Source organism: Camelus dromedarius, chromosome 3 (genome assembly GCF_036321535.1).
Source record: "Camelus dromedarius isolate mCamDro1 chromosome 3, mCamDro1.pat, whole genome shotgun sequence".
NCBI classification, from domain to species: domain Eukaryota; kingdom Metazoa; phylum Chordata; class Mammalia; order Artiodactyla; family Camelidae; genus Camelus; species Camelus dromedarius.
The window spans coordinates 77,214,378-77,236,353 of record NC_087438.1 but is presented as its reverse complement, the minus strand read 5'-3'; the positions used below and the strand labels follow the sequence as shown (position 1 = coordinate 77,236,353).

Genomic DNA, 21,976 nt, shown 5'->3' with positions numbered 1-21,976 from the left:
GTGGTTCTGAACCTTTGAGCTTATATCCTTCATTGACTCATAGTAGGGAACACAAAAACCAATGCCTCCAGGGCACAGGCAGGTAAGGTAAATAAGCAAATCGGGCTGCAAATGGATTGCGGCAAATGGGGCGGTGCCTGAGCTATCTAAAGCAGCCAGGTGCTACCCAATTCTAGCTAATTGCTGCTGTGCAGGAATATGGGTCCAATGCTGTCAGATCACTCAATTTGCAAATGAAGTTAGAGGTCTGGAAATTTTTTGGCAAAATTTCCTAATTTTTAAATGAAAGTAAATGATTTAAAAGTTTTGTAGTTTAAGATGCAGACCAAACAAAACCTGTCTATGGCCCAAATCTAGCCTGTGAATCACCAGTTTGCAAACTCTGACTTGGGTCATAGCCTAGAGTAACTTGTTTGTTTTTTTTAAACACAGATGAAGATGTTTCAAGAAATTTACTCATCGCTTGCCTGTTTTCCTCCTATCCAAAATATCAGTCAATGTTCCAGAACATACAAAGGACTCTACATATTTCCATGATGCCTGAGCTATTAGGACCAGAAACTGTCAAGCCTCTGCAGGCTTGCTAACCAGTTCCCAAGCAGCATGGCATTCTCAGGCCAGTCACACAGAATAAGGTCTCAGGCGTGGTAGCAGTGTTTCCCCAGAAGGCTGTGAAGTCCAAGAACTGAAATGAGGTTGACAGAAAAGAATCAAATTGGAGTAGTCTTCAAGCCTTAGAGGTTTGGCCAGTTGGATTTTAAACTTTGAAATAGTCACGAAGGCCAAATTTAGGATATGCCTAATGTGACATTTGGGTATGAGTAGGGGTCAAAACTAATGAAAAGCATTTATTCCTCCATAAAGACTTTGGGAGGCAGATATACAGGTAGAAAGATGGAGTACCTCCCAGCTTCAGGCCTAGTATTCAAGGTTGAGTCATAAGGGAAGAATAATTCAGACTAGCCCAATGAGTCTCATTTTCCATTTAAAGTCATTTGGAACACCATTCAGTAAAGACCATGAAGATAGTGCGGTTACCCTGCAAAAGAATTCTGTCAAGCCACTGGCTCAATGAAGGCTTCATACAAAGTATTTTCCCCTTACAGATAATAATATCTGCCATGCCACTTAGCAGCACTCTCTATTGGAAACTTAGCTCAAAACCAAGAAATAAATGAACATTAACCAACAAAAGCCCTCAAAGCATCCAAAATCACTTTTGCAAGGCCAGGCAATAAAAGGATCCCAAGGCTGTTTAGAGGGGTGCCTCTGCCTTCTTAATCCTAGTTGGAACACAGGGCTAAGCAAATGGGCTGTCTGGTTCTTCAATTAAAGTAGGGTGGAAGCAGCGAATAAATACAACACAGTACTCAGTAGGCGTGCCATGGACTTATCAAGTGATAAACATGAGTACTGGAAACAAAACACCGTGAAAATTATCAACCGACTGCCTGACAGGAAGAGAGAAGGCAGATACCCTGAAAAGTTGACGTAAGACTTAAAATAACACCTTGGTCTGAAGATACCAGGAGAGGGAATAAAGCTCCTGAAAGCCTGCACAGGGCCAAGCTGCTGCCCTTCCCTGGTTGATAGGCTCCGCTCTGGGGCCAGGATGCCCGAGTTCCATTGTTACCACCTGGCTGGGTGAACTGAGTCAAGCACCTTACCCTCTCTTAACTTTGATTTCCTCATCTATAAAAATCTGTCTGCCTCAAAGGGTTGTGAGGATTCAACAAGTCAAACCTTGTTTTAAAAAAAAAAACTTAGAAGAGTGCAACATACTTAAAAAATACTCAGAAGGGTTATCTATGGATAAGGGTACTTACTGTGTCATCCTTGAAAAAAGTCGATTATGGTGAGGATGATCTAATTAATAAGGCAGTAAGGTACAAATGTATGGCAGACCTTCCAAAATTAGTACAAAAATTTTGGTTGGTAGCTAATTTTTTAGCTGTCTGGAACAGTCAGGTGAAATCATCAACGAGCATGTCAGCCTAGCTCAGCACCGTGCTCTACTGGGCTGTGGAAGCAGGACTTCTGACTTGAGTCTCAGCTGTCATTACCAGCTGCGTGACACTGGCAAACCACCTAAGCGTGCTTCCGTTTTCTCGCCTATCAAGAGAATAGTCGAGTTGTTATTAGAACTGTATTATGATTTTCATGGGCCCTACGTACATTGGCCTTCACAAGCCCCTTCTTCCTTAAAATAATATTAAAAATTGTACTTTACAACCACACTGGTCTAAAGACAAACAATCCAGGCTGGATTCCTTATTATATAGTCATTATTACATTCAATTTTTTTCCCCTGACTTTAAAAGAAATTAAAATTAAAACCTGTGTTTCATGGACCCTAGGCACTGGATAAGTTGGCCCTGATTGTTATGAGTACTAAATTAATTAGTGTTTGTAAAGCACTTGGAACAGTGCCTGACAAGATCGTAAGCACCGTGTATGTGTGTTAAACAAGTAAAAATGTAAAGTGTCAGACAAGCCAGATGTTACTTTCTTGCAAACTTCCTCCCTGCTCCCCCTGCTCTTCTGATAAGTAAATTCTGTTTCAAAATATGGTTTAAAACTTTCCCACCGCTACTCTGAAGTTAGCAGTAGCAACTGAAATTGTAAAGGTTTCAGAAGAATAAAAGAAAAGCAATGTTGTATTGAGTTAAATTCCATTTTGTTCAAAATAGCGGGGGTGCTGAGCACTGTTTGCGCCTCTTTTCCAGTCTCCGCACAACTTCAGAGGCACTGAGCAATATGCTGGCAAGATCACAGAGTCCCAAACGGGGAGAGTTAGCTTTCTGGTTTCCAGCCTTCAGAATCAGGAGCAATAGCCCCTATCAGTGTCCCCCGTATCTATGAGTAAAGATGCCAAACTTAAGAGAGAAACTATAGGGTTTTTTTCTCTCCTCCACCGATTAAAACACACACACACAAAATAGTAGTTACTCCTTTCAAGAATTACATTTACATTAAATGCAAAACAGACAATTGTGTTGTCATTATGGTAGTTCATTCCATCACATAGGAGGGCTAAAAGAACATTTCAGCCCTCTGTAAACTCTTTCAGAATCAGAAGAATGTTTAATTGCCTTTCTTTCTCCTCTCAATGACTAACACAGGCTTAAAACATAGTCAAGACTGTTTGGCCTCCTTTTTGGCCATTGGAGTCAGATGGACCCTCACCCACCCATGAAACAAAATTTAAACGCCAACTGCTGTTTAAATTCAGATTCAGAGTACCCTAACCATGCTTTCATCTGGATTTCAGTTTCCTTCTGTTTCTCTTATCTCCCCTGTTTCAAACTCCTAACTCCATTGCCCAGCTCTGGCTTCTGTATTTGCCCCATAGGTTTGGTGTTCACTTTCCTCCCTGCTGTGTTCTGACGTCAGTCTAACTCATTCCTTAGACAGTCATCATCTACCCCTCTCATCTGTGTCAGCTACATAATTTTGTGAGGCCCGGTGCAAAATGAAAATGCGAGGCCTCTTGTTTAAAAAGCAGAAGAAAAAGCTTTTTTCCTTCTTTTGTGGTCTCTGTCTTGACTTGTCGTGGCGTTTTTTATTTGCTATTTGATGTTGCACTCCCTCATGCTGGAGAATACTTGAGGGAAGAATGTGACCCAGTCCCACAAGTCAGCAGGTGGCCCATGTGTGGCATGAGCATACCTGACCCCAGCCCTTCCTGCCTTGTGCCCAGGCCCCAACCAAGGGGCCAGTGGTTGCTGGGGGAGCTGGGGGAGCTGGGGGAGTTGACAGTTGAGAACCAGGGAGCAAGAAGTGGTGAAAAGCAAGATTGCTTATGAGCTGAGGCCCCAAGTCTCTGGTTCATGCTCCATGGTCTCATCCAACTTTACTTACAAAACACAAGTTCAAAAATTAAACTATTAAAAATTTCAAGATGGTGATCACAGAGCATTAAACTTGAAGTGCAGGGTCCTTCTGAGCAGAGGGCCCTGTGCATCTGCACTGGGTGCATGCTCACAAAGCAGGAGCCCTGCCTGCCAGTCTTAATCCAGTCCCCACTTGAGCCTCTCAGGCCAGTGCCCTGGTCCTCTGTGAGGGAGTCTGATTCAGACTCTGTCCTTCATGGTGTAAACTCATGACCAGAATCCCAGAGTTCAGTCAACTTATTCCTGTGCTTCTTGCTTTACTTTGTGTGTCTGGCTTCTGTGGATCCACGTACCCAACATGAACAAGTACCTCAAGACAAGAAATGAATGAGCCTCATTTTTCTCATGCTAGTTTCTGCTTTTCTTTCCAGGAGCATTTCCAAGCATCTGAGCTCCTAAGAGGAATGTTGGACCAGATCCCAACATACACATTAAACTAACAGGACACGCTTCATCCAAGACCTTCTTCTATTTTTTTTTTCGTCCTCCTTACTTTTCTCTAGCTCCATCTTCTTACTCACATTTCAAGTTGGACTGTATTGAGGACAGGAAGTCACTGTTGTTAAAAGAGGCATTCTGATCCAGCCATGACAAGGTAGAGAATCAAACAAAACCTGATGTTAATGCCCTTCAGAGTAATCTGAGGAGGCTGTATGGATTTTATGTGACCAGCCATGTGCTTCTGGCTACTGGCTCCTGGACTGAATTTCTCTGCTACCAGTAAATATTGGAGAGATCTTTTGCCAATTCTCTGGAGAAATAGAAACAAGATGTACTCAGATCAGATATACCATACTTATTTCAGATGAATTGATGTTTACTTTATCTTGAACATTTTAAAAAATCCACTAGGCTCAAAATAGTTTGAATTTAAATATGAAAGTTATGGTTGTCCTTAGCTAATTCAGTCCCTGCCTTATCCTTTTATCAGTCACATCACATGAAATTATATCGTTTGTCATTTCATGTCATAGTTTTAAAGTGAAAAAGACCTTGAACTCATCTCATCTACTCGTTTCATTTTACAAATGAGGAAACAGACCCAGAGAGCTCATGCCCAGAGTCACACACAGCATATTAGGTGGTATTGTGAGCACAACTGGCACTGGCTTCTGACTTTCTGCCAGCCCTGCCCTGATTCTACAGCACAATGACTCAAAGAATCCAGGGAAGTATAAGAAATGTTATTTGGATATTTATAAAGTTTTTTTCCTGATTAAATGACAAATAAATAAGCCTCAAGTAAAAAATTTTAAACTTTTTAAATAATAATTGAAATACAAACTACAAACTGGGAAACAGTCAAAATTTGCAACACACAAAACTTATCACTCTTATTAGATGGAAAAGCACTTAAAAACTCACACAATTACAAATCAATAATCTTTAGTATTTGAGCTTATCCACAATCTTGGCTGTTTGTTCCTTTTCAGGATGCCCTATGATGATCTTTTGGGACCAATGAAACCCTGGTGTTACTTTTGATAATTATGAATCATGAATTACTTTCACTAAGTATGACTTTAGCAGAAATGACCAAAATAAGGTTTGATTTTATTCATGTCAAGTATGACGCATTAAATGCTAAAGAAGGGGTTGGGCTATGGCCATAGAGCCCGGCATCGCTGACCTGAAACATGGCCTTGGGTCCTGGCACACCAGGCTGGCCTCATCCTGACTCAGTCGCCGTGCCCAGGGGAAAGAAGGAACTCCTTTTGCAGGCCTGCCATACCTATTCTGCACAACCATTCTAATCATCCATTGACCATGCTGTTCAGCTGGAAGGAATCCCTCAATGGCTTGGAAGCCTCGCAGTTTCCAGCAGAGGAAGCCCTTTCTGGTCTAAGACAGCCTTTGACAGCACTGGTGACAGACTCAGGAGGAGAAAATCCAGGAAAATCCTAGATTCTAGATTTCTAGGGAAAAAAAAGGAAAAGAAAGAAGCACAAAGAACACCTAGATAGGACTGGAGATTGAGAGAGTCCCATGGATGTTTAGCTAAGCTAGCCTCTTTCATTCGCCAGAGATCACTGTGACTGCTCCTTGACCTGGAGGTATGCCTGATCTGTTACTGGCACTGATGCCTTTTTGGACCATGTTGTACGGAAGACACAACACACCGGATGCCTATCTGTCTTACCATGTTTCTTGTGGTCCAGAAGCAGCTGGCCCAATAGATGGGATGAGATGGCCCACTGCAAGCTAGGTTACAATGCCAGTTAAAAGAGGATAGCCTGAAAGTGTGGGACTCTGTTTTACAGGATACAGTTCGTGCTTAGATCAATAACCAATATTTAGTGCTCCTTCATCCACAACAAGCATATGTGGAATCAAAGGGTAGATGTGGGTGTGGCTCCTCTCACTCTTAGACCTAATAACCTTCTTGCAGAATTTTTGCCTCCTAGGTCTGAAATAGTGCTCTGTACTGGTTTGGAGGGAAGAATGATTCCTTTTGAGTACACAGCAGTGTTCCCATTGAGTTGGAAAATGAGACTCCCACCTGGTCATTTTGAGGTCCTCATGTCTCTGAACCAACAGGTAAAGAAGATTAATCTACTTGCTGGGATGACTGATGCTGATTACCAAGAGCCAATTGTGTTGCTGCCACAAAAGGAAGGTAGGGAGGACCATGTCTAGAATTTAGGGATTCTCTGGGGTCTATTTCAGTACTTCCATGATGAATAATAAAAGTTAATGGATAACTCCAGCAACAGAAAAAAGGCAGAACCACTAGGATTCAGACACTTCTGAATTCATTCTGACATTCATTCAGGAATGATTATTTGGGTCACCTCACCAAGTAAAGAAGTAGCTGAGGTTCTGACTGAGAGCATAGAAAACTTGGAATACGCCAGTTTGAGAGAGAGAGAGAGAGAGAGAGAGAGAGAGAGTGAGAGAGAGAGAGAGAGTGTGTGTGTGTGTGTGTGTACGTGTTCATGTGTGTTTACCTAAAGGGTAAAACCTTTTCTGTTAAGGGCCAGATCATAAATAGTTTAGCCTTTGAGGATCATATGGTCTCTGTCGCAAGTACTCAACTCTACCCTTGTGGCCCCAAAGCAGCCAGAGACAATACATAGATTAATGGGTGTGGCTGCATTCCAAAAAAAACTTTATTTTTAAATTTGGATTTGACCAGTGAGTTGGAGTGGGTCAACCCCTGATAGAAACTCATTTTGTATTTCTTCTCCTACCCCTTGCTAGTTTCCTGTAAGACAATTTAGTCTTTAAGTAATAGAATGTTCTGGTGAGGCTTTAAATTTGAGAGTAACTAAAATAGTTCAAAGTTGGATAACGTGACTGTCTCCCAGAGGTAGATACAGTGACTGATGGGGCTTTGGGAGACTGTTGGGAAGTTGAGATACAATGAGGTTGAGATCTTCATTTGTGTTAAAAAAAAAAAAAGTTGTATTTTCGGAGGCAAAAGCCTGCCGTTGTTTTCCGTGTCTGAAAGTCCACAGGGGAGCTCTTGTGTGGAAGAAAGAAGCCTGCGGATGCTGAGTAGGCAACAGAGTGACCAGTTATTAAGTTATTGTTTCCTACCATCAAACTCACCCTTTCCTGCCTAGCTGTGTCATTCCAGAGCTGAGACTCCACAAACCTAAGTTCTCCTTTATAAGCGGGATGCCTGTTAGGGCTTGCCAATAGGGGGCGCTAGAGGGAGCCCGCCAAGCTGGAGGAGGAAGGGGCAACTCCTCCCCGTGCACTTCCTGTTCCTTTATGTCTCACGTTCCTGTCAGCACCATCCTAGCATGTTCACCCAGGCGGCGTCAGCAGGTGGTTCCAGTGGTGCAGGTGATTCTGGTTCACGTCTTTAACGACACTCACGGAACCAGCGCCATTTCAGCCGCTAGAGACTCCAGCACCAGCCAGTCTTCACGCCCTCCACAGAGGTCTGGGTCTCACCCAGGGATGCCGCCTTCAAGCACCTGAGGCAGTAGTGCAGGTGAGTAGTGACCCTTCTCAGAGGCCCGAGCCTCAGCACTGCAGGGCCCGTCCTCAACCTTCTAAACCTTAACAGTCCCAAACTCCTGCATTTATTCCCTGAGTTTTACAGTGGTAGCGACTTCCTAAGTCAGCTGCTTCCTTAGTGTTTCTTTTTTGCCTTTCAATTTCTTCAATATTTGGTTGATGAATATATGAAGTCCTCTTAAAATAACTGGTGTGGTTTCTGTCTCCTGACTAATACAATCAGTCTAACAACTCTGTGAAGTTATGTCCATTTTTTAGATAAGCAAATGGAAAGAGAATAGATAAATAACTGGACTAAAGCCACAAACTAGTATGAGACAGGAATAGGGCTTAAACCAGGTCTTTCTGGTTGCAAAGCTGTTGCTCTTTTAAACACAGCACGGTTCTGCCAGGTGAAGGCAGATCTAGTCGGCAGTTCCGAGGCCTCTTCCAGGCAAGGAGACTGATATTCAAATTAGACTGGGTAGAAGCAAGGTAGCTCATGTAAATGCAAGAGTGAGCAAACCTGGCAGCTTTAAAAATGACACTGGGCCCACGTGAGTTCTCTTCCAAAGACCTGAAGGAACTGGCAGATGTGATTGGAGATACTGTAGTAATCTCCAAAAACACACGGGAGCTGCCAAAATAGTGGAGAGAGTTAAAGACTTTTCTCTTTTCTAAAATAGATATGCAGATATTTCGTCTTCATATCAATCTCCAGCAAAAATCTGGGATGTTCCCTTGTGTACTTTTAGCAAAACTGCCTGATTCCCAAGAACAAGCGTGTGAAACCATCTAAGCTCATTTGTATTCACAAAATGCTCATCGGTAAGAAGGTGAAAGGAGGAATGGATGCAGATCACAATTTTGGTGTGTAAATATGCTTATTTGAAAGTAAGGGCAAAATTGACACAGTGTTGGTACCTGGGCTGGACCAGGTGGGTTTCAAAAGTCAGAGCAGAGAGCAAACCTGAGTCTTCATCGTCCCTGCCAGCCAGGCTCCTCTGGTACCTCAAATAGATTGATTTTTAGCCAGGGCTTTGTTCATTAGTTTGCTTGCTTGAAGCTGAGGAATCCTTGCTGACTCCTCAAGCTGTGTGTAAGGGAAAAACTAAAGCTTTATATCTAAAATCTATATCTACAAACTTTAGACAATTCTTGATAGAAAAATAGACAATGGTCTTCTTCTCTATTGCTTCCAGTTGCACAAACCCCTAGAAAAGGTACAGGGAAGTGGATTGTAACTTCCATACATTCAGGGACTGAGTTCATTTTGTTCAGTGGGAGGTGCTAAATAAATGCCAGTTGCGCGAATAAAAGGAAATAGAGAAGCAACTTCCCAATGATTAGTTTAATAATGGAATTGCTGCATCATGGAGTAGTGAGCTCCTTGTCACTCCAGAGATTTAAATAGAGCCTAGATCTCTTAGGATGAAAAAAAAAAAAAGATTCCTGCATCGAATAAGTGATTTCCAAAAAAGCATTCTAATTCTGACTTTGTAATTCCATAACTACTTCTTATTCGGTCTTAGAAAATATGTCTTAAAGCAAAAATAGAACAGTGTATGCATTAATATGTAGAGCACAGACTGTATGGTTAGAACAAACGGTACATTATAAATTTTCAGTGTTAGGAGAGCATTTCTTAGCATGCCCACAAAAAAGCTAGCAAAAGCTGTAGCAGTAGACATAAACCATTGCTGAACTTGTTTACAGTGACCTACACTTGATCTATTTTTAGTCGCAAGGATAGTGAAATAATAAGAAAATGGATAGTTTGATTGCCATGGTTATTCCCATCCATTAGTTCACCTCACCACCCATTTTCCAACATTTCTAATAACCTAGTTTCCTGGAGTGTAATTTTAGGTGCCCATAACCATGACTCTTTATTAAATGGGTTCCCCTGGTGCCACCCTCATCTGGGCACTTTTCACAGCTTCCCTTTGTCTTACTGGCCTTCATCATGGCTGGGAAATGGAAAATACTCAGGCTAAGGCTCCCAAGATTTTTCAGCACAGGTAAGCTTGTGCTTGGTTGCCACTGAGAGATCTATAGTTAATAAGTTGATACCTGGTTCATAAGTTCCTTAATGTTGAGGGTACATCCTTCCCTATGTCACCAGGACAAAAAGCAGTTGAGGTGGTGGGTTGCTATTTTCTTTGACACTGATTTCATTTATTATGTAAGCAGCACACCTTGACAAGGGAAACAGGTAGAATTTAAGGAAACACAGTCTGGAGAATATGCTATCTTGGGAAACTGAGTTTGACAGTTCCTTTGGTTGCTTGGGATTTCTTTAGTAGCTAACAAACACAGCATCTCAACTTTTGGCAGGAGCCCAAGAGACTGGACGAATCTGTCTGGGGCCTCTTAAGAGACACTTTGTGGGGAATTATACTCCCTTGGTAAATTCTGGTTTATCTTATAGTAGGTTGTGGAAGTTTGGCTTTCTATAGACTCATTCAACGTTTGTTGTTTTTTTTTTTTTAAGGTATGGCTGGTGCCACACATCTACACATCTAAACACTAGATGGCAACCTTGCCTTTTGTATCACCATCAAAGCCATGTTATAAACTCATAATTATTAAAGAAATAAATTACACCATCAAATCTCAGCCTTCCTCTCCCACAGTTTTATTTAATACTGGTATCCAGATATAACACACAAAGGCCCTTCTTAAAGGCAGACCCAATAATGTGTATAGACTTAATTTTTTTTTTTGAAGCCTTTGCCCTAATGCCTGCAGCCTTTCTGTTGTTAGAATTTCCTCACCTTCCTGGGCATGGACATTCATGGATTAAATGAATCCTGGTTGTTCCTGGTGGAGGGCAGAGCTAAGTGGTAGAGCATGTGCTTAGCATGCATAAGGTCCTGGGTTCAATCGCCAGTACTCCATTAAAATAAATAAAATAAACAAACCTAATTACCTACCCGTCCTGCCAAAGCAAACACTTGTTCCAGGAATGCGGGATTCTCTGGTGAATAAGAGACAAGGTCCTTCTTTTTGTGGAACTTGCACTGAAGTGGAAGAGGCAGTAACAAATGAGAACAGGTAAATGAAAATAACTTTAGATATTGTGGGGAAACTGAGGACATAATATAATAGCAATTGTGAATAAGGGGAAAAGGATGGTGGTCAGGGAAGGCCCCTGAGGGGCTGGTATGGTACCCGAAGCTGGACTGAGGGAAGCAGCCAGCCAGGCTGAGAGCTGGGGGAACAGTGGTCCAGGCAGAGGGAGGAGTCTGTAAGCAGCCCAGGGCAGGGACAAGCTGTGGATATTTAAGAAATAGATGCTTTATCTTTAAGAACTAGAAAGCCTGGCTGGAGCCTGGGGAAGACAGGGAAGAACTGGACAGCATAAGGCTGAAAGATAAGCAGAGGTCAGACCATGTAAGGACAGCTGGCCAAGGAAGGAGACAGAATTGATTCCAAGCTCAATAGAAAGCACTGGAAATAGAGTCAGAAGGGCAAAGGGAGCTGAGTTCACCATCATGGTCACCAAAGAGGATGTATCACCCTCCTGACAGCACTCACAGTGGACTGATCATTCAGATAGGGTTAATAGGTGTGGCTCCCACCCTGGGACCTCCCAAGCCAGAATAGACTTTGGGGACACAGCACACCTCAGGGAAGGCATTGTCTTCAGTGTGGATCCCTGCAAGGAAAAGGCATAAGCAGAGGAAAAAATCAATTTTTGGAAACACTAAACACTGCAACAAGCATTCATTTGCCTCTGAGAAAGTATTTTAACCCACACACCTCCTTTATGGCAGAAAGAAAAATGAAAGAGGTAGAATTTTCCCGTCCTAATATGCACAGATCAAATTTAGGCTCTGGGACAACTGAGTTCTTATGGCTCTTTGCCTGGCATCTAACAATGAGGCTCTATGATAAATGATGATGGCAGCAAAATGACAACAGACGGTCTATTTAGTGCACTAACTGAGGCATTTTAGTCAGAAGGCAAACATCTAAAATAAATTCAGCCTTGCTCAGCTAGTCCCAAGACCTGCCTTTTGATACAGCCACACCCAGAGCTGTTTATGGCTACTCTGCCCACTTAGCCTCACGGCTTGGCACTGAGCAGGATCACGGGAGGCTGTGAGCAGGAGGCTGAGGAGTAGGCTTTGCCCCTAGCCACATAAAACAAAGACAAAGGTGCAGGACTGCATTTTACTGCCAACTGCATGTGTGCACACAGACACACATGCTCCCCTTTTCTTTCTTTTTCCTGCCTTTTGAGGTTGCTCTGTATCAGTGAAGCTGGCCCACTCAAGTAAGATAAATAAGGAGTACATATCTAGTGGAGTCTGTGTCCAGGTGGAGAGGACGTGCCCATCAAGAGGGGCAGCCACTCCCCAGCTCCAGCCAGATGTTTCCATGCATGAGTGTGGGGCCTGGTGGTATTGGATTTCCTGATTTTTCTAGAGAAGCTGGAAATCCAGATTTTTATATTTTTATTTAAAGTCTCCTGCCTTTTAAAATGTTTGCAACTGTTTCAATTAAAAAAAAAACGTACACAACAAACTAGTGAATATAACAAAAGAGAAACAGGCTTACAGATAAAGAGGAAAAGCTAGTGGGTACCAGTTGTGGGGGTGGTGTAGCAACATAGAGGTTGGGTAGTGGGAGATACAAACTATTGAATGTAAGATAGACTCAAGGATGTATAACACGAGGACTATAGCCAATATTTAGTAATAACGGTTAATGGAAAGAAACCTTAAAAAATTATATGCGGGGGGAGGGCATAGCTCAGTGGTAGAGTGTGTGCTTAGCATGCTCAAGGTCCTGGGTTTAATCCCTAGTACCTCCATTAAAATAAGTAAATAAAACCTAATTACCTCCCACCGAAAATCTTTTTAAAAATCTAAAAAATACAAAGTATATAAAATTACAATTTTTAAAACTTTAAAAAAATCTTGATGGCCAAATAAATCGTGTCAATGGGCCTTATGTGTCCTGTGGGCCACCCTTTGGTAAACTGTGCTTCAGTTGTTTATTTTCCAGTATTTATTATGAAAATTTCAAATGTGTAGAGAAGTCAAATAATTTTGCAGTGGACACTTCTGTATACCTGTCACCTAGATTCTACTTGTTTTATCTCATATCTATTCAGTTAACTTGCTTTTTTTTTTTTTTAACATTTTTTTAATTGAGTTATAGTCATTTTACAGTGTTTTGTCAAATTCCAGTGTAGAGCACAATTTTTCAGTTATACATGAACATACGTGTATTCATTGTCACTTTTTTTTTCCGCTGTGAGCTACCACAATATCTTGTATATATTTCCCTGTGCTATGCAGTATAATCTTGTTTATCTAGTCTACATATACTTGTCAGTATCTACAAATTTTGAAATCCCATTCTGTCCCTTCCCACCCCTCGCCCCCTTGGCAACCACAATTTTGTATTCTATGTCTATGAGTCTGTTTCTGTTTTGTATTTATGTTTTTTTTTTCTTTTAAGATTCCACATATGAGCGATCTCATATGGTATTTTTCTTTCTCTTTCTGGCTTGCTTCACTTAGAATGACAGTCTCCAGGAACATCCATGTTGCTGCAAATGGCATTATGTTGTTGGTTTTTATGGCTGAATAATATTCCACTGTATAAATATACCACAATTAACTTGCTTTAATCTAATTTTAGCTATGGAAATTTGATGGGGCAGGAAAGAGGAAAAGAGAGGTTAAGTCCTGTAGAGGTGACTCCAGTCTGTTAATTCATTTCTTAAAATTCAGCATCAGGGGTAGGGGGAAATGGGACATTGCTAATCCACAGGTATAACATTTCAGCTGTGCAAAATGAGTAAGTTCTAGAGATCAGCTGTACAATTTTGTGCCTAGAGATAGCAACTGTGTTATATACTTAAAAATCTAAGAGAGTAGATCTCGTTAAGCATTCTTACCACAATAAAATTAGTCATCATAATTAAAATAGTAATAAATTTTTTAAAAATTCAAACTCTTTTTTTGGTCCAGTTTTCTATTTGGCTGTAATTTTTAATTTTTATTTTATTTTTCTTAATTTTTTTTCTTTTTAAAAATTTTTAGTACAATTTTTGGTTATTCTCCATTGAATTATTGCAAAATATTAGCTGTATTCCCATGTTGTACAATACATCCTTGAGTCTATCTTAGTAGTCTATCCAGTAGTTTGTACCTCCTACTCCACCACCCTTATGTTGCCCCCACCCCCTCACTGGTAACCACAACTTTTTTCTCTGTATCTGTGAATCTGCTGCTTTTTTGTTATATTCTGGTCATGATTTTAAAATGGACTTTAAGAGTTAAAGACTTCAAAGCACTGGTAAGCCAGGTCAGCACTGGGCAAATCTGACCTGCCTCTCAAAGTGACATCCCAAGGAGGGAGCCCCTAGGTGCTGGAGGGTTACCTTATTCTCCCATCTCTCTGGCCACAGTCAGAACTCCTGACACCTCAAAACTGAGACCTGGAAGGTCCAGGCAGGGCCATTCTCTTCAGTTTAGTCAGAAAGGGCCAGCCCCAGATCCTACCAGGGGACAAGCATGCAGTTAGAGACATCACTGGCTCTGAGTATGTGTGAGCTGGGCCTCTTCGCACATGGGATGCTCATTTTGTGTAGGAGGTTAGAATTGAAAGCCTTGACTGAAAACTGATTATTTTAATTAAGTCCCATGAGACAATGCAAAACACTTTTCAGAGGTTGAAAATAGCTTTTCTCAGGGTTCCCACATGTGCACTGGGATCCAGGGAAGATATTTACATCTTGACAGCAGCTCTCGTGTTAGCTTGTCTGGAGAGATTGATCAGCAGCCTGCTCTTGTCCTTTGTGGTGACGGAGAAGCACCCAGGGACAGAGAGGAGAGAAAGCTTTTATACCTACTCCTATTCCCCACTGCTTTCCATCACACTTAAAGAAAATTACATTCCCTGTGCGGTAGCAGTGTATCATTAAGGGATGGTAATCACCATGGTAACCAAGGATTGTCTGCTGCAAGCAAAAGGAAAAAGAAAGAAAAGCATCGAGCCAGAGCTTGCAACACCCACATTAGCTCCAAATGCTCAGGCTTTTAAGTAATATGGAAGAGGAATATATTTTCTAGACTGACAGACCGAATTTTAGAATCATTACATTGCAAAAGTGAAGAAACCTTACAGAATGACTAAGGGCTGCAACGAAATGCCTTCAGGGTCAGCTGATCAGGTAAATAATCAGACTGTTGACACCATGGTGATGTCACCATGGTGGGAGCAGAGGGTCTGCAAAACTGGGGCCAGGTTCTGAGAGAGGGAGCAGCAGCCTCTGCAGCTGCAGCTGCAGCTAATTGTAGCAATGGGAGAGGCCAGCCCTGTTATGTCAGATTGTGCAATTTTCAAAAGGAAGCTGAGAATGCAGATTATTATGTGCAGTATCCCAGTTTCAACTACTAAATAAAACTAATTTCAGGCAAGCCAAATGAAACACATCTGTGAACTCCAGTTTATAACATTTGATTTAATACATGTGATCTCTTTTTTTTTCCCTAAACCCTGAGGATACTGAGATCCAGAAAAGTTGTTATTTGTGTGGGTCACACAGTCAGTTAGTGAACAAGTCAGACCTCTGGGGTCTGGACTCCAGGGACAGTGCTCTTTCCTTTCTAAAATGTGGTGACAAGCCAGCCTAGCTCCAGGGACTCATTTTCACTTTAATTGTACATGAACTCTGCTGGGAGTCTAGCCTTCTATAGGCTAAAATTTTAAAAACCCTAAAAGCTGTTCTCTGAGAGTGTGGGATATGTGGATCTTTTATTCATTCCTGTCCATTCCTTATTAGATCATTTCCTGAATAGTTTGTGTTTACTGTTATTGTAAATGGGATTTTTAAAATTAAAATTTTAACAAGTAGCCATTTATATATAGAAAGGTATTAATTTGCTCATTACATTTGTAATACTCACTTTACTGAATTTCCTTACTTTTCTTTAATGACACATCAGCTCATTGTCATGGAGTTTCTAAATAAAGAATCAAATTTTCTGCAAGTAATTATTATTTTACTCCTTCATTTCTTTTTCCTGTCTTTGCATTAATTAATACTTATATAAGACAGTGTTAATTAGGAGTATTTAGTGGGCATCTATGTCTTATTCCCAAATTTAACAGGAATTACTCTTTTATCTCACTTTTAAGCATGATGCTGGCTTTTTATTTTATTTTTAAAATTTTTTATTGAAATATAGTTAATTTACAATGTTGTATTAGTTTCTGGTGTATAGCAGAGTGATCCAGTTATATATTCTTTTTCATTTTTTAACGTTATGGTTTCTTATAAGATATTGAATATAGTTCCCTGTGCCGTATAGAGACCTTATTGTTTATTTTATATATAGTAGTGTGCATCTGCCAATCCTAAACTCCTAATTTATCCCTCATACCCCCTCACCCCACCCCACCACTATCCCTTTGGTAACCGTAAGTCTGGTTTCTATGTCTGTGAGTCTGTTTCTGTTTTGTAAAAAAGTTCATTTGTGTCATATTTCGATTCCACAAATAAGTGATATCATGTGATATTTGTCTTTCTCTGACTTACTTCACTTAATATAATCTCTTAGGTCCATCCATGTTGCTACAAATGACATCATTTCATTCTTTTTAATGACTAGTATTGTGCAACGCAGGGAATATAGCCAATATTTTGTAATAACTGTAAATGGAAAGTAACCTTTTGAAATTGTATATAAAATAAAAATTAAATCAAAAATACTGGTTTGATTGGCTTAAACTGTTGAAATTTTTAAGTCCCCATGGCTCTGCCCAAGTATGACCCCTACTCTTCTCCAGTAACCAGCTCTGTCTCCTGAAGGAGAGCCCCGTCCTTCCTGTCCTCCATGCCACAGTGTGTTCTCTGCCTCCTTGAGCAAGAACAGCTTTTATCTCTTCTCCTTTAATCAGTTTCTTGATCCTTGTGGCTGAAAACCCCATGTTTCCTTCAGAGTGCCTCCCAAGTGGCCTAGGAGTCTTCAAAGCAACTAGAACCCTTCTGAATGACCTGGGTAGCTGAGGTGTAAATATAGATTAGTTTCATTTAGCCTACCCCTTTCTTTCTGCTTAGAAGGAGCACCAGACCCGGGGTTCTTGTTGCATTTAATTACTGATCTTCAGCATTTGTTAAAGCCCATGTAGTAAATATGGCTCTACTAGCCAGCATGGGGATGTCTCTTCTTTTACTTTGTCCAGTTCTTATTTTCTTCACTTTTTCCTTCCTTTCTTGCTCTCTCTCATCTAGCTCTTCCTCCTAATGGCAGAGGTGTGCATAGATTAGTTTCCGAAAGCAGGAGACATTCTGGTCTGTCTTTGTTTAGCTTACGTCCTGGATTCTAGCTTTTCATCAACATTTTAAGTGTAATAAGACCATTGCATAGTGTTTCTTAGTCACCCCAAATGAATCGTGTTAGAAATGAAACTTAAATAATTTCATTTTTTCCCACCACCCTTCATGTAGATAAAACCACTATTGGAATTGACTGCATATGGGTTGGAAAAGATCTTTTGCACTAAGTATCCATTTCTTGATCAGGATGCTCTCAAGCTCACATGCAAGCCCAGGAATTTTCTTGACCCCATGGATATTTGTGATGATGTGATCCAGAGAAGGAAAGCTCCAGGGCTTGACCACATGCAGGTTAAACAATGGGCAGATTGAAAATCCAGTGCCCCAAAGATGAGAACCAGCATTGCCCTTTCCTAGAGATCTTTTTATCAAGAGGAAGGATGTGCATGCCCTGGAAGGGCATTATCCTTTCCAGATCAGGCAAAACTGTGCCACACATTTTCTGTGATCGTGGTACCCAGCTTGAGGCTTCTAAAACCCATCATGGTAGGTGAGTTTGGGGCAGTATTACAACCAAAGAAAGAAATTTGCTGATGACAGGAACATGGTTCTCACAGGAATAAACATGAACAGGTGGTTGAGCAGCGGGTTCTTAAATACTGTGCCACTACCAGAGAGGGAAAAGAGATGATGTAACATTTGCACTTGCAAAAAATATCCTGCCTTTAATAACAACTTTACACTGTAAATGCAAATCATATGTTAAATGCGGTGGGAGAATGGCATGCTATTGCTACGTTATTCGGTAGGACAATTAAACAGTGTTAGCAGGAGCCCTGCTGGGCCCTTGTATGGTACTTAGCACTTTCAAAGGCCTGACAGGCAGCAATTCATTGTAAGGCTTTTCACATTCTTTCTCTGGCCTGACAGTGCTTTAGAAGCATGTAAATAACTCTTTTCTACACATACACCTTAATGCAGTAGCTAGCCTGGTTTATATCCCCAACTGACAGGTTTTAAAGGTTCTGTGACCATGTAGGAAATCAAATTATGGACTAGTTAGCAACCTAGTCCTTAGCTTGAGACTCTAACCTTAGTTATGGAGAATAAATAATATTAGTTTCTCTTCCTGGTTTTCACTTTTCTGTGCCAACATACCTCATCAGTGAAGCCCCAGAGAACACAAAGTCTTTAATCAGATTTTAGAAATGCACATGCACCAACTTTGCTTTTGTTATTATTTCATGGGCAGAAAACATTTTATCTGTGCCTCATTTTTACCATCCATACTACTGACCAGATAAGTGAAAACAGTCTAGCTGTTAAATGACTTATTGTACATTCTTATTGGCTCAAGGCATGTATTTCTTTTGAGGATAATACTTCACACTCCCTTGGATTATTTTTCATAGTTTATTATGGTCTTCTTTCTCTAGGTTGTGACAAAGATTCTTTGCTTGACCAAACCTTGGTCAGGCTCCTGAGCCTTCTCCTGGGCCCATCTGTGCACTTTTCTTGTAAAATCTAGTTGAGCAGAACCCTGCCGAGTCAGTTTAATAAGAGTCCCCCATCCTCCATATCTGATTACCCTCCATATCTTATCAGGTTCCTCAGCCTCCACCGACCTCCAGGTGACGTCAGATCACCCTGGTGTGTCTTCAGCAAAGATCTGGTTAGGTCAGTTTAGCCAGAATGCCCCTTACCCCTAGTGTTTCTCCTTATTAATTTTCCACCCACTGATCCCCATCTGCTTCTTGGCTGCACATTTCCCACTTGCCCATGATGGATTTAGAACTGAGCCCAGTTCTATACTGAGATCTCTTTTCCCCCATTGGAAAAGTCCTGAACATAATTTATTTACCACTTTACCGACTGTCCAGCTCTGGTTTTCCTTTGACAACTATAGTCATATATTTATTGTCCACTTCTAGAATATTGCTCTAACTAAAAATAAATACCTACGGGCAAGTTAGAAGAAAAAGACTTTCAACTTTTCTTTATGCTAAAAAACAGCATAAAAACGTAGAAGTTTAAATCAATGCACTTTAATTCCACACTACTAATTCCACACATACAAAGCATGTGCTAGGCATGAGGATACCATGATCAGTAACATGTGATTCCTGCCTTTAAAGATTTCCCAGCCTATCAGGGTGCAGAAAGATGTATATGTGGAATAAAGTCTAACTGTTTAAAATAGAGATGTGCCATAGATAGATAGTTAGACAGACTGACAGGCAGATAGATAAATAGCTAGCTAGCTAACTAGATGATAATTATGGAAACACAAGGGAGAAAATTCATATACTTGAGATCATGGGGTGATCAGAGAAAGCTAGAGTGAGGAGATGGCATTTTAACTTAGCTATGAAGGTTAAGTAAGCAGCCACCAGTTAGACAAGGAGAAGGTAGTTCTAGGCAGAGGGCAGGGTACCACAAAAGCAGAGACAGAGATGTGAGAAGACACATGGCCCTGCCCCGTAACACTCCTGAAGCCCAAGGATTCGAGCACAGTCTGAAGTCAGTGCCTAATCGGCCTTGGCTAAATGCACAAATGTGTGCATGATGGAGGGAATTCAGGGAAGAAGCATAAGCCAGTGATCTCAAAATTGGGACAGTCCTGAGAAGCTGATTAGCTAAAGTGGGACATCTGACAGAAGGCAGTGGCTGGACTGGTGAGTTTGAGAAAGGCAGGTGATAGGTCTTAGAATTCTAACTGTGTTTCTTACTGGGATGAAACTTTTGACCACGGGAAAATTTTCAGCAGAAAAACATCAGATCTGGAAGGGACATTAGAGAGCATCTAAACAGTCCCAAGAGGTTACAACAAAGGACTCCAACTCCAGATTCTATGTCTGGTACTGGTGGCCCCAGCAGTCAACACTGACTGATCTGTCACAGCCACAGCGTCTGACCACGCTGAAGGAAGGAACATAGGAGAGAAAAAAAAGGGGTGTCTAGGAAGAAAAGCAGGCAAGCAGGAAGCTGGCTGGCCTGTGGACCCCAGCTTGAGATTTGGCCAGCATTTGGTTTATTCTTCAGCATCTTGCTAGAAGGGAAACTCCCTTGAGCCCAGTTCCCATCAGAGGAAAGGAATGGCTTTTCACAGCCTACTACACAGAAACAAGCTGCCTTCAGTCCCTCTTAGGGAGGAAGGGCTTTTGTGGTACTTCAGCAATGTCGTTGGTTCTTTTTTTCCCCCACTTCACCAGGGCAATTGGTTGTAAGTTTCCAACTCTTCAAACTCTTCAAACTCTTACAGGAAATTCCTAAAGACTAATTAGTCTGGCTACGAAGTCTTTGGCAGCTCAGCTCTGAAGCCCTCCTTTGAATTCTAAAGGAACCAGCGGGGCACCTGGGCCTCTGCTCCTAGGCTTTCCCAGCCTTGACCCAGAGACCAGGGGGGACAGGTTTCCTAAGTGGAACAAAATTGACCCTTGATTTCTTTGCCCCAGCTTTTTCCTACACCAGGAATTAAATATTCTCCCTACAGAAGAGGAGTTTTTAACCCAGTGGTTCTTAAACGTTAGAATCACCAGGAAGGTTTGCTGTAGCGCGGGATGCTGGTCCCCACCTCCAGTTTCTGATTCAGTAGGTTAAAGATGGAGCCTGAGTTTGCATTTCCAAGTTCCCAGTTGATGCTAATGCTTGTGTACTATGACCAACACTTTGAGAACCATTAAATCAGGAGTCAGATCTTGCATTCTTTTTTCCTATAAACAAGTTATTTTCTGCCCGACTCTACCTCAAAATTGCCCTCTGTTCTTCTCCTTGGAAACATAATCATTTCATTAATTAATTACTGCTCAGTCTACTTATCACTACAATAGCTTTGTTCCTGGCATCCAGAGACATTCCTAATTTTATTTCCTGCTCTTTTTATCTAGACCAGAACCTTATTTATAACCTCCAGGCCCAAACACATGTATAATAGAAATAAAAAAACAATACAGCCCAGAAAACAAAGACAGTGTTCTTTCCTAAGAAAAAGGAGCTTCATTTGAAACTTATGCAAGCTTTAGATGAAAAATGGAATTTCATGCACATAGAGTGATGGTAAATTTCCTGCTCACATTCTAATAGGCTTTGTTTGTGGGGAAATATTTTCTCTGGAGAAGGTTAGGGATTGGTGCTGGGATTAATTAAGGAATAAAGGTGAGTGAATCTTTTTCTCTGTTGAATAGAGTCTATTCCATGTGGCCTTGCTTGCTCTAGTGATGCCAGACAGGGTACAGTGTGTTTCCCCACTGGTGCCCTGAGCCCTCCTATAGCAGATGCCAGGGCAAGGCCCTTTCACTGTAGAGGGGTTGGGTAAATCCACAGATTCCCACTCATAATGACTTTTCTCATGTTGGACTACTTCTGAGGAGGGAAGGACCCTCCAAGTGCAGTGTTTCTGAGCTCATGAGAAGACACAATTAAAAGCCAGTTTTGGAGGTGGCCATTTGGGGCCCCAGGTGGATGGATGGCCTGGCTGGGGAGAGGGGGATGTAGTCCACTCTGGAGATTACCAGGTAGCAAAAGCTACAGTTATTTGCAGGTGGCATGGAGCTGGGTGGGGCAACAGAACAGGTGCTAAAGTGTCGTGAAATGTGGATTGAACATGGAAGAGAATGTCTCCAAGAAAGAAATGACATTGTTGTGGAGAGTTGTGATGGGCAGGTGTGAATTTTGGAGAGAACTGTTCAGCCCACTTAGGACATAAGGTAGATAATGAGGGAGATGTTGTCATCTGACAAAGAAAATGTCTTGTGGACTGGGCAGGTGGAAATGTGACGTGTTGAAGAGACTTGTTAGGTTACCACCTAAGCTCCACCATCCTGTGTGCAGC

At 41.4% G+C, this 21,976-nt stretch overlaps 2 long non-coding RNA genes across 3 annotated transcripts in view; both read left to right on the top strand.

The window, feature by feature from the left end:
• The window catches only part of LOC135321071 (uncharacterized), a 45,657-nt gene extending 41,199 nt beyond the window's left edge, over nt 1-4,458 (top strand). Inside the window, exon 3 of the long non-coding RNA XR_010380495.1 lies at nt 4,265-4,458. This is a non-coding gene — a long non-coding RNA (uncharacterized LOC135321071). The remainder of the gene's footprint in view (nt 1-4,264) is intronic.
• A 2,647-nt stretch (nt 4,459-7,105) lies between these two features.
• The window catches only part of LOC116152250 (uncharacterized), a 66,076-nt gene continuing 51,205 nt past the window's right edge, over nt 7,106-21,976 (top strand). The window contains exon 1 of one of the 2 annotated variants that reach the window (XR_010379505.1): nt 7,106-7,836. This is a non-coding gene — a long non-coding RNA (uncharacterized LOC116152250). Of the gene's footprint in view, nt 7,837-10,797; nt 10,899-21,976 lie in introns of those variants that run through there. The other variant, XR_010379506.1, reaches the window with a different exon arrangement.